The sequence below is a fragment of the Sphaerodactylus townsendi genome, linkage group LG03, assembly GCF_021028975.2.
Source record: "Sphaerodactylus townsendi isolate TG3544 linkage group LG03, MPM_Stown_v2.3, whole genome shotgun sequence".
NCBI classification, from domain to species: Eukaryota; Metazoa; Chordata; class Lepidosauria; order Squamata; family Sphaerodactylidae; genus Sphaerodactylus; species Sphaerodactylus townsendi.
In genome coordinates, this window is record NC_059427.1 from 19811327 (window position 1) to 19824655 (window position 13329).

General features: G+C 45.7%; 1 long non-coding RNA gene across 1 annotated transcript; it reads right to left on the minus strand.

Annotated features, from left to right (window-relative positions):
• Positions 1-9065: 9065 nt before the first annotated feature.
• On the minus strand, positions 9066-13017 carry LOC125429269. Its single transcript, XR_007243972.1, has 3 exons — positions 12907-13017; positions 10714-11059; positions 9066-9919 (listed from the first exon to the last, which is right to left on the minus strand). It is a non-coding gene; the product is annotated as an uncharacterized LOC125429269 (long non-coding RNA).
• Positions 13018-13329: the final 312 nt, after the last annotated feature.

The following is a 13329-nucleotide window of genomic DNA, read 5'->3' on the forward strand; positions in this document are numbered from 1 at the left end:
GCTTAGAATGTTTGTGCAGATGGGCAGAGATGAGCAGTGAAAACAGTAAATAGGTAATACTGTTAGGTAATACGAGTGGAAGTGAAACACATACACACTTTGCCATGTGAGACGTCAGGTGGGGTTCCCCCCCTCACACGCAGGTAACTTTCACTCTCTGTGCCTCACCCACTGCTACCACACAATACACATCCAGCTCATCCTCACACACCTCACTCTGCCCTCCCTCACATCCAACCACCACTTACCCACTTCCTCACCCATATTCGCCACTGCTCTCTTTTACTAAAAGCAAGCTGGAGTTTGCCTTTTTCTTCTAAGAAAATCCATGGGGTGGGGACAAACCTACATTACCTGCTCCACTTCTTTTGCACGTAGCCCTTTAAGAACCCAGGGAGCTAGCCTTGATCTGGGTGCCTCACCACCCTGCCTCTGCTGCCTGACTGGGACAGCCTGCTTGCCCCAATTCTGCCTTACCCAAGCCAGGACTGTGCGTGTCAACCAGCCTCATGGGCAGCAGGATTCGCACTCTGGACAGTTCCGTTGTGGAATGGAAAGGGTTACCTTACACTAAAAAAAACAAGGCAGCACCATATTACGATGTGCATTGAAAAGGGAAAGAGGGATTCCATTTGACCACCACAAAAGGCTATGCTGGGGATCATTGGACCTGCATGGACATCTGTATGGGTTGCGGACTGTGATGAGAAGGACAATTGCCACAGCAACGCGTGGCTGGGCCCGCTAGTTCTGTATAAAATTGATGGTATTTTAAATAAAAAATAGTATAAGAATATAATTCTAATAATTGTGAGAATCTGCCCCGTCCCCGTATAAAGCTGCATGTGAAAGATTCAGTGGTTTGAATACTCGTGGCATCAAACCCTCCACCCACAAAAAGAAAGACACACATCAGTTTCCTGTAATGAGGAGTGTATAGTGAGTTTATTACTGTATGCAGATGAGGAAAATTATGAACTGTCAGGGAGAAAATATGCTTGTGTGCGTGTTGAGGGGGCTGGGGCAGGCCTGCATGCTGGCGTGTGTCTGCTGAGAGAAGGGAAATGCTTTCCCCATCTGCTTTGACAAGACAGCCTATTCTTTTGGGAGGTCTGCTTGCTGTAGATGTGAGAATCAGAAGTCTTTTTTTTTAAGGACCTCTGAATAGCAAATAGTAGCCAACCCTCTGGGTGGTGTGTGGATGTGTGTGTGTGTGTGTGTGTGTGTGTGTGTGTGTGTGTGTGTGTGTGTGTGTGTGTGTGTGTGTGACCGAAGTGCCATCAAGTCACTTATGATTCATGGCAAACCCTATGAATAAATGTCCTCCAACATGTCTAAAAGCAAGATACTTTCTGATAGGTGTGATTAATGGACAAGTGTATCCACATTTAAGTCCCTTAAGTCCTAGAAAGTTAGCACTTCCTTTTCCTTTCAATTAACTTAAAATATTCACATATCTGCCTTTCTGACATTCCTTCTGCACCCAGTGCAGGTGAAGCAGGATTCTTAAAAATTTGACTGTTCGGAAAGTTACCAAAAATATTTCCATTGTAAACACTAGTGATTGCAATGCTCTTAACAAATGCACGGTTGAACATGGTCTTATAGCTCATCATTCCAAAGTATCAAAAACAACATACAGTTTCAATCTACCTATGCAAAATTCTGATCCTCTGTGTGACAGTGCATCTTATCTGATCCGGCAAAAAAAGCAACAACTGTGTATGGAGGTAGGGAGATAAGAAGAATCACAGTGAAGTTCTGAAAACTCGCAGTGTCATCATGGCGTGTGAGAAACGGAGAGAGGATTATGCCGCTTCAAAACCGAAAGTGAGCTTTGATGTGGTGCTTGAAAGGGAAGAAGTGTTGAGAGGTTGCCCTAGCGGTACCTAGTGTATAGATACAGCTATTAATTGAATGAAAACAGGACAAGAACAGACTTCAAAAGTAATACGGCATTTACTCGAATGCACAACTTGTTTTGTTATTTTCTCTAGCTTCCTGTGGCACTGAGGGGCACAGTCCTGTGGGTGGTTCCTCTTTGTGTCATCTCAAACAACACTCACGTGGCCCTAAGAATTGGCCCTAAGCTGTGGTTGCAACCCTGGCAACCCAAGTTTCAGTCCTGCACACAGGTCTCCGGGGACATCAGAGTTCATGTTTAAATCGCGGTTTCATATTGTTGAAGGCTTTCACGGCTGGAATCACTAGCACGTTGCCAGTTTTCTGGGTTGTATGGCCGTGTTCCAGTAGTATTTTCTCCTGCCGTTTCACCTGCATCTGCGGCTGGCATCTTCAAGGATCTAGTGGCAGTAAAGCAAGTGGAGTATATATACCTGTGAAATATCCAGGGTGGGAGAAAGAAACATTTGCAATTGTTAAAAGTGTTAAAGGCACAGTTTGCAAGTGAAATTTGCATGTGTTAAGTGGAATCCCCCCATTTTAGCATTTGTATGTATTTTTTAAATCCATCTTTCAATAATATCCAAATTCTGATTTCCCCTCCCACAATTTGGTCTCCCTCTACCCAATCTTCTTCAAACTTTGGGAACATTTGGGTTGTAGGAACAGGTAACAAATGCTACCACAAAGTAGCTGCTTGGGCGGGGGGGAGCAGGTTGGGGTCAATCACAAAATGTTGGAAGGGTTCAGCCTTTTATGGCGGACAGGTGCTTCCTAATGGGGGCTCCCTGCAGACACAAATGTGATGCCTTGGGCGGGGCAGGGCGGGGGGCATCTTCTGAAGCATCCTCCTGCTCTATGGAAGAATGCCTGCGTTTGTCTTTGCTTTGGGCGAGAAGGAAGTAAGCACTAAGAACCACTCAGGATTGCTGTCCAGTGTTGGGGTGAGCCAGCGAACCCAGCAGGGTCTCAGACAGTGCACAGGGATGCCTGCGCCATCTGTTGCCCTCTGGGCAAGCAGACTCACTGGTCACAAGACCCCCGTGACTCACGGGTCACAAGATGTCCTGGACAAAGGGACAAAAGGTGCACACCCCCAGGTATGGATTAGGCCCAGACAGGAGCGTTTCCTCCCGCACGTACGCAGCCCCTAGGAGTCATGTATTGCGCAATATTCTCTCGCTCTCCCGCCTTCCCAAAACCCTAATAAAAGGTGCCAGGGACCGCCTGCTCGGCAGATTAGCCTGCCACTGGCTTCTGTCCACCGGATGATATCGCTGCGTCTTGTCTCTTCATTGCGTCGCCCGTGGCGACTTCAGTCCAGGACATTTTTCTCCAGGCTTCTTGGCAATCCCACCCTGGAGTTCTGTGAGAATGCTATTCACAGAAATGCAGGAGCCTGGTTTGTATTCAGACCGTAGCTTAGCATGCACACTGAAGGAACCCAATCTTCCCCCCTTTCCCAGCACCAGACTTGCAGACATGAAATGGCCCTGGGGTTCCACTAGCTGCCCCGTTGGGCCTCATCTGGGACCAATTCCAGTGAGGAAATGTGCTGAGAGAGACAGAAACTTTGTCTCTTTGTGGATTGTAGTCATAGTCTAAATCGGGACTCCTGTATTCTGATGAGAACTCCTAGAACATGTCTGTGCGAAGTCCTTTAGGCATGTGGAATTTGTAACACAGTTCTCACCTAACCTTCTCTGTGACACACTAGAGTTTTTGTTTGTACAAATCCTTTTTTTCCCCTGTGGGGAAGTATCCAGAGGTGGGATCCAGCAGGTTCTCACCAGTTCCCGAGAGTGGGTTACTAATTATTTGTGTGTGTCGAGAGGGGGTTACTAATTGGGTCCGCTTTTCCGTCTCCACGCCCTCGCCTCCCCGAGAGGCAGACTGCCTTTGAACGTAAAGGTTCCATATAGCCATTGCGACTAATAATGTGACTCCCTGAACTGGGTTAATCCCTTTCAGGTACTGCAATTCATTGATTCTCAGCCTTTCGTACCTTTTATCTCACCAGTCTCTATCAAAGAACCTGTGTGTTTCACCGTTGCTGTGTTCAGATTTGTGAGTTGGGGCATTTTCTATAATGTAATGATGATTTAGAAATGCAAACAAATTTTTTTGGGGTCATGGTGGGGTGGCTGCCCATGGGGGGGGCATCCAACTCAGGTTTTGCCCAGGGCTCAGGTTTGCCTAGGTACGCCTCTGCCCCCTTTGCTGAGGGGGGGGGGGCTGGCGAGGGAACCTGTTACTAAAATTTTTGGATCCCACCACTGGCAGTATCCTATCAGCAACCATTTGCGTGGGATGGCGGTGTGGGGGACAGGACACGAGGAGATGCATCAAGAGTGAACTGGCAAGCAAATGCTTAAACATTCCTTTTCCTCCCAACTCTTTTATGAAAACAGTCCCCTTTGCAATAAAGAAGAGGCAGTGGAGTCTCTGGATAAAATGTATGGGGTTTCCTCTCAGCTGCAGACATAATGCAAGAGGGACAGGCAAGCAGGCACCCAGTGGTTTTACCATCAATTGTACACCTATCAGAACACAGTGAGGGAGCAGTTTTTTCGGCTTTCAGCTTCTCCACACTGGCCCCCAGCAAGGAATTATTGCAGGAAGTGTTGGCCTTTGCAAGTGTCTGTCACAACCAGTCATGAAAGTGTTAACATCTGTTTGTATGTGAACAGGATGCTGAGGTCATAGTATAATGAGCTGACCGATTGATTATCTGTTGGTCAGTCAGGCAGCCATTACTTACATGTTAGCAAGCATGTACATCAGAAGTTATAAAGTTAATTTGTTTTCTTTGTTCTAGAGCAGGGGTAGGGAACCTGCGGCTCGAGAGCCGCATGCGGCTCTTCTGCCCTTGCACTGCGGCTCCACGAGCTGAGCCGCTGGCCCCATCCTTGCCCGCCCTGGAGGCAGCAGGGCGGACGCATCCATGCGCTTCTCAGAATGAACGGAGTAAAAGGTAAAAAAACCCCAATATATACAGTGTTATCTTTATTTTAAATGTCAAAAATTATTTGCGGCTCCAAGTGTTCTCTTTTTCCATGGAAAACGGGTCCAAATGGCTCTTTGAGTGTTAAAGGTTCCCTACCCCTGTTCTAGAGAGAAGCAGAAGAATAGACCAGAGCCCATGGACCGAAAGAAGTAGGATGCATAGCTAAGATGCAATTTTAGGTATATAGTTGGTACTGTAAATATGTAAGAAAACAGTACAGTATTTATTTGTTTTACTCCATGTAACCCTATCCTTTTAGCTAGTAAACTTTTATATAAAGCAACTCAAAGTATCTGGCTGTTTTTCTTAGCACCTCCCAACTCTGCTAATCAAGTATCTCTTTATACATATACCTTCAGGAAGGTAAATGTGAAGGAAAGGACTTCCAAGACCCTTCTGTTCCTTCTGGTTAGCTTTCCAGGTCAGAAACCCCCTGCAAGTGTCTTTGGTTTCTTGAGTGACCCCACCCCCTTCCACTCACTCCCTTCTCAGGGATGCCAAATACAAATGCCACAGGAAGTCTTTGGCCTGGTTTTGGCTGTATCAGATTTTTGCCTCACAGAAGCATGTTCTGGTACTATTGGTGAAAAAAGACTGCCCCATGCGCTGAGGCGACACTGCCTTCCGTTGCTGTGTGATTGCAGTGAATGTGAGTTGGGCCAGGGAAACCTAGATGCCACTTACAGGAAAAGAAACAGTTGCTTGGCTTGCTATGTTGTTGCCTGCTTCCTCTTCAAACATTTGTCAGTGGCTGTAAGAAAGCTTTCTGCAACATACTGTTGAATACCAGGCCCCCAAAGTTACAGTAAGAACCCTGTGTGGTGCAGAGTGGTAAGCTGCAGAACGGCAGGCAAAGCTCTGCTTGTGACTTCAGTTGGGCCCCTTCCACACACGCAAAATAATGCATTTTCAAACCACTTTCACAACTGTTTGCAGGTGGATTTTGCTATTCTGCACAGCTTCAAAGAGCACTGAAAGCAGTTTGAAAGCGCATTATTCTGCATGTGCGGAAGGAGCCTTTGATCCTGATGGAAGTTGCTTTCAGGTAGTTGCTTCAAGGTTGACTCGGCTTTCCATCTTTCCGAGGCACATAAAACGAGTGACCAGCTTGCTTTGGGTGCCCAGAAGACACCGGCATCTCTCCATGGAGACTACCTGTATCTTTTAGAGTTCATCTTCGGTTTCTTGGCTCCTTTCACTGGGCAAATTTGAGGTATGTAGCAGCACTTGAGCTATGGAGGCTTATCTGGTGAATCAGATTAGCCTGTGCACTCCAACGCACACCAGCTAGGTGACATTGGGCTAGTCACACTTCTTCTGAGCACTCTCAGCTCCATCTACCTCACAGAATGTTTGTTATGAGGGGAAAAGGGAAAGGAGATTGTAAGCCCCTTTGAGTCTCCTTACAGGAGAGAAAGGGGGGGGATATAAATTCAAAGTCTCCTTATATTACTGCTACTGAGAAGAATCACTTGCATAGTGAACTTTCTCACCTCTGCCTGCAGCTTTATTGTTTTGCAGAACCCAGAGTTGCTGGTTCCATTTGCATAGAGCTCACAGCATTGGTACGAAGGGTGAATTGCAGTCCGCAGCTCCTTTTCCTGTCACTGAGCCAGGAGGAAGAAAAGATGAAACCAAAGATGATGAACTCATCATACATCCTGGGGAAAATGAAGAGCAAGGGGGGAAATGCACAAACAACACAGCACAAAACACTGACAGAGGTAGGAGAACGTGAATCCAACCCATACAAATATTGACCTGGTATTAATGGCAGTCCTTCCCCTACCTTTCTCAGTCCATTTTTCAAAATTTATCACTGGTTGGTATTTCATTTCCCACTATGCTTTTCTTTCAGTTAAACTTAGCAAATTGCTTTTTAATTTATAAAAAAATATTATGTTAGTCTTATGATATCAGGGACCAAGTCCTTCCACTTGGTAAACTTCAAAAATTAAACACAGTACTGGCATGTCCTGTTTCCAACCTCGATTGGTTGGTGTCTTTTTGCACCTTTCCAGTGTTTTAGTGTGTGTGTAAGCACCCATGCCTGCTGATTAAAGCACCAGGTAGATGAAGAAATCTTAATACTATTGTAGGGTCATACTGACATTCCTTTTAGACTAGTAATCTAATTACCAGTAAGGGTGTGGATGTCTGTTCTGTATGCGTTTTATTTGCTCTCTCTTGAAGGCTCAAATTAACAAAAAAACACTAGCTCACCTACAGTTACCTTAAATGGTCATAAACAGGTAGAAGGCATGATCAGTAAGGGTGCCAACAGGACTGGAGAAAAAAATGCCCTGTTGCTTTCATAGAGATGTAATGTGTGGAAATTGGAGAGTGAAGATTTCAGGGCATGAAAATCAATAACACCACTTAGTAAAGAACACCCCCCTTAAACCTCTATGAAGGTGTAGAACAGCGGTGGTAAACCTATGGCACTTCAGATGTTTATAGACTACAACTCCCATCAGCCAATTGGCCATGCTGGCAGGGGCTGATGGGAATTATAGTCCATGAACATCTGGAGTGCCATAGGTTCGCCACCACTGGGGTAGGACATTCCCTGCCCCTGCCCCCAGTAGTCAGCAATTCCAAAATGACACCTGACACGGGTTATCTACACAGACAGATAATCCAAGAGGGCTGTGACATCAATATCACATGAGCTGATCGTAGGTCTCTGGCAGGCATTTGGTTCTGCCAACCTCCAGGTGGTGATGGAAGATCTCTAGCTATTACAAATGATCTCCAGGCAACAAAGATCATCAATTCCTCTGGAGAAAATGGCTGCTTTAGAAGGTGGGATCTATAGTGTTATATTGTACTCCATTGTAGCCCTCCCCCCTTAAACCCTGCCCTCCTCAGGCTCCCTCCACAAAATCTCCAGCTATTTCTCAACCCAAAGCTGGCAACCCTACCGGCACTTGTTCATTTTTTAACTTGCAAATCAGACCTCAAAGGCAGCATACAATAAAAATAGAAATAATTTTTAACAGACGTTACAGTACAAATAAGCAGCACGAAACCTTCACATGACTGTAATGCATCTCAAGTACAGAGGGATATATGAGAGACTTCTTGCGCAAACACAGTGTAATTTTATTTGGACTAAAGAAAGAAAGAAACGCAAGGCCTACCCCAGTCCTTTACAGCAACTTACCTAAACACCTTATTCAAGATTTCTTTCAGATTCTGGAACTACATTTGTGTGAGAAAACCTTACTGGAACTGGCTTGTCCTCTACATTGTGTGTGTTTGTGTAGACCTGCAAGCTGGACATTTTTGGAATCCAGGATCTTGTCCTCCCTATCTCCCAAAAAGACTCCCATGATGTCAGGTTTTTTAAAAATTTCTACTATCAGCTGAGTGTTGAAACAGCAGGATGAAGAAAGACCTGAAGAGGGACTTCCCAATGAGTTTCTTGTTGTTACAGCTTTTTAACTGGCAGAGAAATATATCAACATTAATAACTAAACACTTCACAAGTATATAGTTATTTACTGAATGTTAAATGATGATCTATATCTGTGGACGTATTTCAGCCTTGATCAAGTGTTATGCTCATTCATTTTGGACAGCGCTTTAAATTTAAATGATTTTTCCCAATTGAACTAGTGCTTTTATTTCTTTATTTTTTATTTTTATTGTGACTTTTGAAAAGAAGCATAAAAACAACATCTAAAGCTACACAAAGTCACAATAAAAATGGAAGACAAGAAAGAACTTCTGATTTCTTCTGCTCCTAATATAGTTATCCCCAAAGTTTACCATTTGCTCCTTCGTTAACAACCAAGTAAAACATTAAAAGTCCAGTCCAGATGTGGGAGGTGAATTAAAAGTCCAGTCCAGATGTGGGAGGTGAATTCCCCTCTGGAGGTGGCATGGGCTTACGCCGATGGAAATGCCCTTCCACTAGATGTATACCCTAGTGGGGAGGCAAATTCACTGGTGTCCAACCATTCAAATTCAGCTTTCCTGCGAAGGCCTAGCCAGAATTTGCCTGGGAACCTGCGGCTTCTCCAGATAAATTCAGGAACTACAATTCCCATCAGCCCCGGCCAGCATGGCCAATTGGCCATGCTGGCCGGGGCTGATGGGAATTGTAGTTCCTGAACATCTGGAGAGCCGCAGGTTCCCTACCCCTGGCCTAGCCTCACGTCGGCATTCCCACACCACCCCCAGCTGTGTTGGCACGGTGGGGCCAACCTTGGTTGGCTTCCAGTGCCCAGTTGGCCCCCATACACTGGTGTAGTCACCAGCAGAGATACACCACAATTTTCATGGCATATCTCTATTCTCCTCTAGGGGAAGTTTTAGGTGAGTTTTTAAAAAACTTTTTCAGGCTTCCCGTGCCATGGGAAATCCCTCTGGAGCAGGTAGAGTAGTGCCGAAGTGGGGCTGTCCCCACCTACCTGACAGCTCTGGATTGAGTTGTAATTGCAAATCTTAAATATTATCCCCCCAAACAGCCACACCTCTCTCTAATGTAGCTAAATCCCTAATCATATATTCCTCAAACCCACAAATTCTTTTCTGTCTTGCATAAAAAGTCCATCAAAGGTTTCCAATTATCAATGAATTCAGAGTCTTTTCTGTAATCAACCAAGTAAGTTTTCTGACAGCTTTACTAACCAATACTCTGCTTATATTTCTTGGTATCATCCAGACTAAGTTCTAATCAAATTCTCTCATGACTGTACCAGCTTGAGGTCCTTCCTTTGTAAAGCCTCTCCAGGCATGTACTGTAGCATAGCGCCCTCTGGTGACTGCTTAAAGGAGTGCATTTAACCTTATCATCATCAGTATGTTTCCCAATTTCAGAGAGATGAAGAAGATAACACATTATTAATGTCCCATCATTGTCATCATCACCACCACCCTCGGCACTAGGCATTGTCACACCAGGATTAGAAAAATGTTTTTTAAGAAGGGAGAAAAAGAGCTTTTGGTCCTTTTGGCAAAGTGCAGAGAGTATGTTGTTAAATGTATGGGAGAAATGTAAACCTAAGTCAGGGATCTGCAACCCATGGCTCTGGAGCCGCATGCGGCTCTTTCAGCCTTATACTGCGGCTCTGCGTGGCCTGGAGGTCAGAGGGTAGCGTGGGCATGTCCCTCCAGCCCTCCAGAGCAGCGCTGGAAGGAAAGGTGAGTGGAGGGGCTGAACTGGAGCCAGCTCTGTCTGGGAGGGTGCCGCTTTTCGCATCCACTCCACTCACCTCTCCTTCCAGCGCTGCACTGGAGGACTGGAGGGACATGCCCCCGCTGCCCTCCGACCCCTGGAGGTCAGAGGGTAGCATGGGCGTGTCCCTCCAGAGCAGCCGCCACCCCCCCTCTGCCATCCCCGCAGCCGCCATCCCCCCTCTGCCCCACGGAGCAGGTGGCTGCCTGCTCTGTCGGGCAGAGGGGGTTTCCCTGCCCGGTGCACTGCCTCCCACAGCGCGAGAGGCAGCAGCATCAGGCAGGCCGCAGACACCATCCCCCCTCTGTCCCACGGAAGCAGGTGGCTGCCTGCTCCGCCAGGCAGAGGGGGTTTCCCTGCTTGGCGCTGCTGCATCCCGCAGCACGAGAGGCGGCGGCACCGGGCAGGCCGTGGTCACCATCTCCCCTCGGCCCCGTGGAGCAGGCGGCTGCCTGCTCCTTCGGGCAGAGGGGGTTTCCCTGTCCGATGCCTCCGCCTCCCAGCGCTGGAAGGAAAGGTGAGTGGAGGGGCCGAACCAGGGGCGGCTCAGTAGATCTTCGGGGCCGTGGAAAACGGGTCCGAATGGCTCTTTGGGTGATTAAAGTTGCCGACCCCTGACCTAAGTTATGCTGACAAACAATGGCTTTCAAAGCCATATGCAGGTGAGAAATAGTATGGGAAAATAAAGTATTGTGTTATACTAGACTATTCTGAAGGAGAAAACAAAATAAAATCATTCTTTAAAATACACTGTGTTTTCACATGAACTTGGCAAGATAACACAGCTCATTACTTAAAATTTTCATTGTTACGGCCCTGCTTCACGTCTCTCTTCTGACAGCTTTCTTTGTGGCATGTAAGTATCTGGCTTGCTGCAAATCCAGTTCTTCTTGGTCTTGCACCACGATGACATGACCTTCACGTCATTCAGGTAGGCACAGTCCCCCCCTTCAACAATGTCAAACCTGCAAGAAGGCGGCAAAACATTCTTATCATGGCGACTCAGTTCATGGAGTATCTGGATCTATTAGCAAATGCCAATAACAGTTCAGGCCTTGGTACAACTTATCTAGAAATCTGAGAAGTTTAGAGTTAATACGTCAATACTGGAAAATATGTCAGGTGACATTGAGAGAGAGAGAGAGAGAGAGAGAGAGAGAATAAAATCAGTATGATGCGCCTTATTTATCTGTTATTCCTGACTGCCATGGTTAACCTGTCACTTGTTAGCCATCTGGCTGCTGGTTGCCTTGCTGTGATGTCACAGAATGCTCATTCTTATTACTGGAGTCGGAAGGAAGGATGTTATTAATAGAAAAATGGAAAGCTGCTTCCAACAAGAACAGTTTATCTTTGTACCCAAACATGGCAGATTTAATAAGCAAGAAAAGGCTAAAAGACTGTGCCCATGTAACGATGGCTCAGTTGAATCTCTGGCCCACCAATTACTACACTGTCTCAGATTCAAGGAAATCAGATCCAAGTATGTGAATCTTACTCCTTTACATTTACCCCATCTCCCCGATTTAATTAGATTACACTACTTGTTGGACAACCCTGATCCTTTTCTCTGTACGATAGTGGCAGACTTTCTCCTGGAAATTACTAAACGCCAGTAGATTTCCTTCGACCTGTATTGTATATGCTTTTTAATCTGTTTTAATCTGTTTTTTATTACTGTTGTACTGTTGTCTATGCCAATAAAGGCTTGCTTCTTCTTATCTTTGTACCCCAGTCCAGCTGGAAAGGGTTACAGTGGGGATTCTCTGCTCATACATTGGAGGGAAAGAAGGACAGGTGGGGGGAAGGTGGAGCCCACAGCAAGAGATGTAGGATGGGGAATACAGGTGCTGTTTGATTATGCTATTTAGAGTCTGCACACGGTGTAAACCAAAAACAATATTATTTGGCATGCCCTAAGCAGCGCAATAGGATTTGCAGAAATCTGAAAACAAACAGAAATCCTGTCTGTTCCCATGATTCTCATTACGTCTTCTGCAAAAGGTCACCTTTTCTCTTCCCATGAGACTGCAGTTTATGAGATTTCTTATTTGAAGCTTGCCAAAAGTGGAACAACCAGAACAACCAAGAGATGTCAGACTTCAAGCAGTGGCTGGATGAACCCTTGTCCAGAATGCTTCAGGCTGATTCTGCATTGAGCGGGAGGGTTGGATTAGATGGCCTGTATGGCCCCTTCCAACTTCATGATTTGGGCAGCCCAGTCAACAGCCCGGGGTGACAGGGGATGGAGCCACTACTGCAACTCACCGCTGCCCCCAGAGGGCTTTCAGGCAGTGCAGGGAAACAGCTAAAATGAAAAAAACCCACCCACCAGAAAGCCCTCCATAGGGTCGAATGGACTTATGCCACCTTTGGGCTTGGGTGCCATGTTCCCAGCTATAAAGCCCAGGTGAAAGCTGACTAATGTTGGCTCCAGCCCCAGAAAGATTCCCAGCATGCACTTGCTGCGCCAATCACGCTGCCGCTGCAAGTCGGCTCCCCCACATCTGGATTGGACCATAAAATATTCAAATGCAGGTGCTGAGGTAAAAAAAAGCCACTTTCAAAATATAAACACAGTCTTTTCCTTCTCAATCAAAAAAATTGAACGGTAAACTTAAGTAGATCTAAAATATAAACAAATGTTCCTTTTGGCTCCAGAGGGGAAAACACCAGTAAAAATCCTGTTAACGTTGCCAGCCACCTGTTTGCTTCAAACACCCAGTCCCCTTACTAGAACCTTGATCATAGGAGTCCTGAGATGTACATTGATGTCCAAAACTAAAGAATAAAAAAGGAAGAATGAACTCACAGTGTGTTGTTGAAGATTTGCCCATTCGCCCATTCCCAACGATCCTCTTGAGGTTTTCTAAGACCGATCCAGTGATAAATGGGACCCTTATAACGGAACAGGAAACTCTTTGGGATGGACAAAAATCTCTGATTAATGACCTTTGTCAAACAACACAGTGTAAGGGATGTACACAAATATCAAAATATTGATTCAGAATCCAGGTTCAGTATCAGGACTCTTGGAAATCAGAAAATGCAGAATTTCTGAATATCTGGAACTATCTAGAATTCAGTAGGAAAGGAATACTTAACACTCACAAAGACCAAACACTTTTTAAAAAAAACTCCTCCTAGGCCTTTCTCCTTTCCCCAGTATCTATGACAATCCCAAAATGAGAGAAAATGTTGAGGCATATATAGATCCTCCGCATGAAAAACGTTC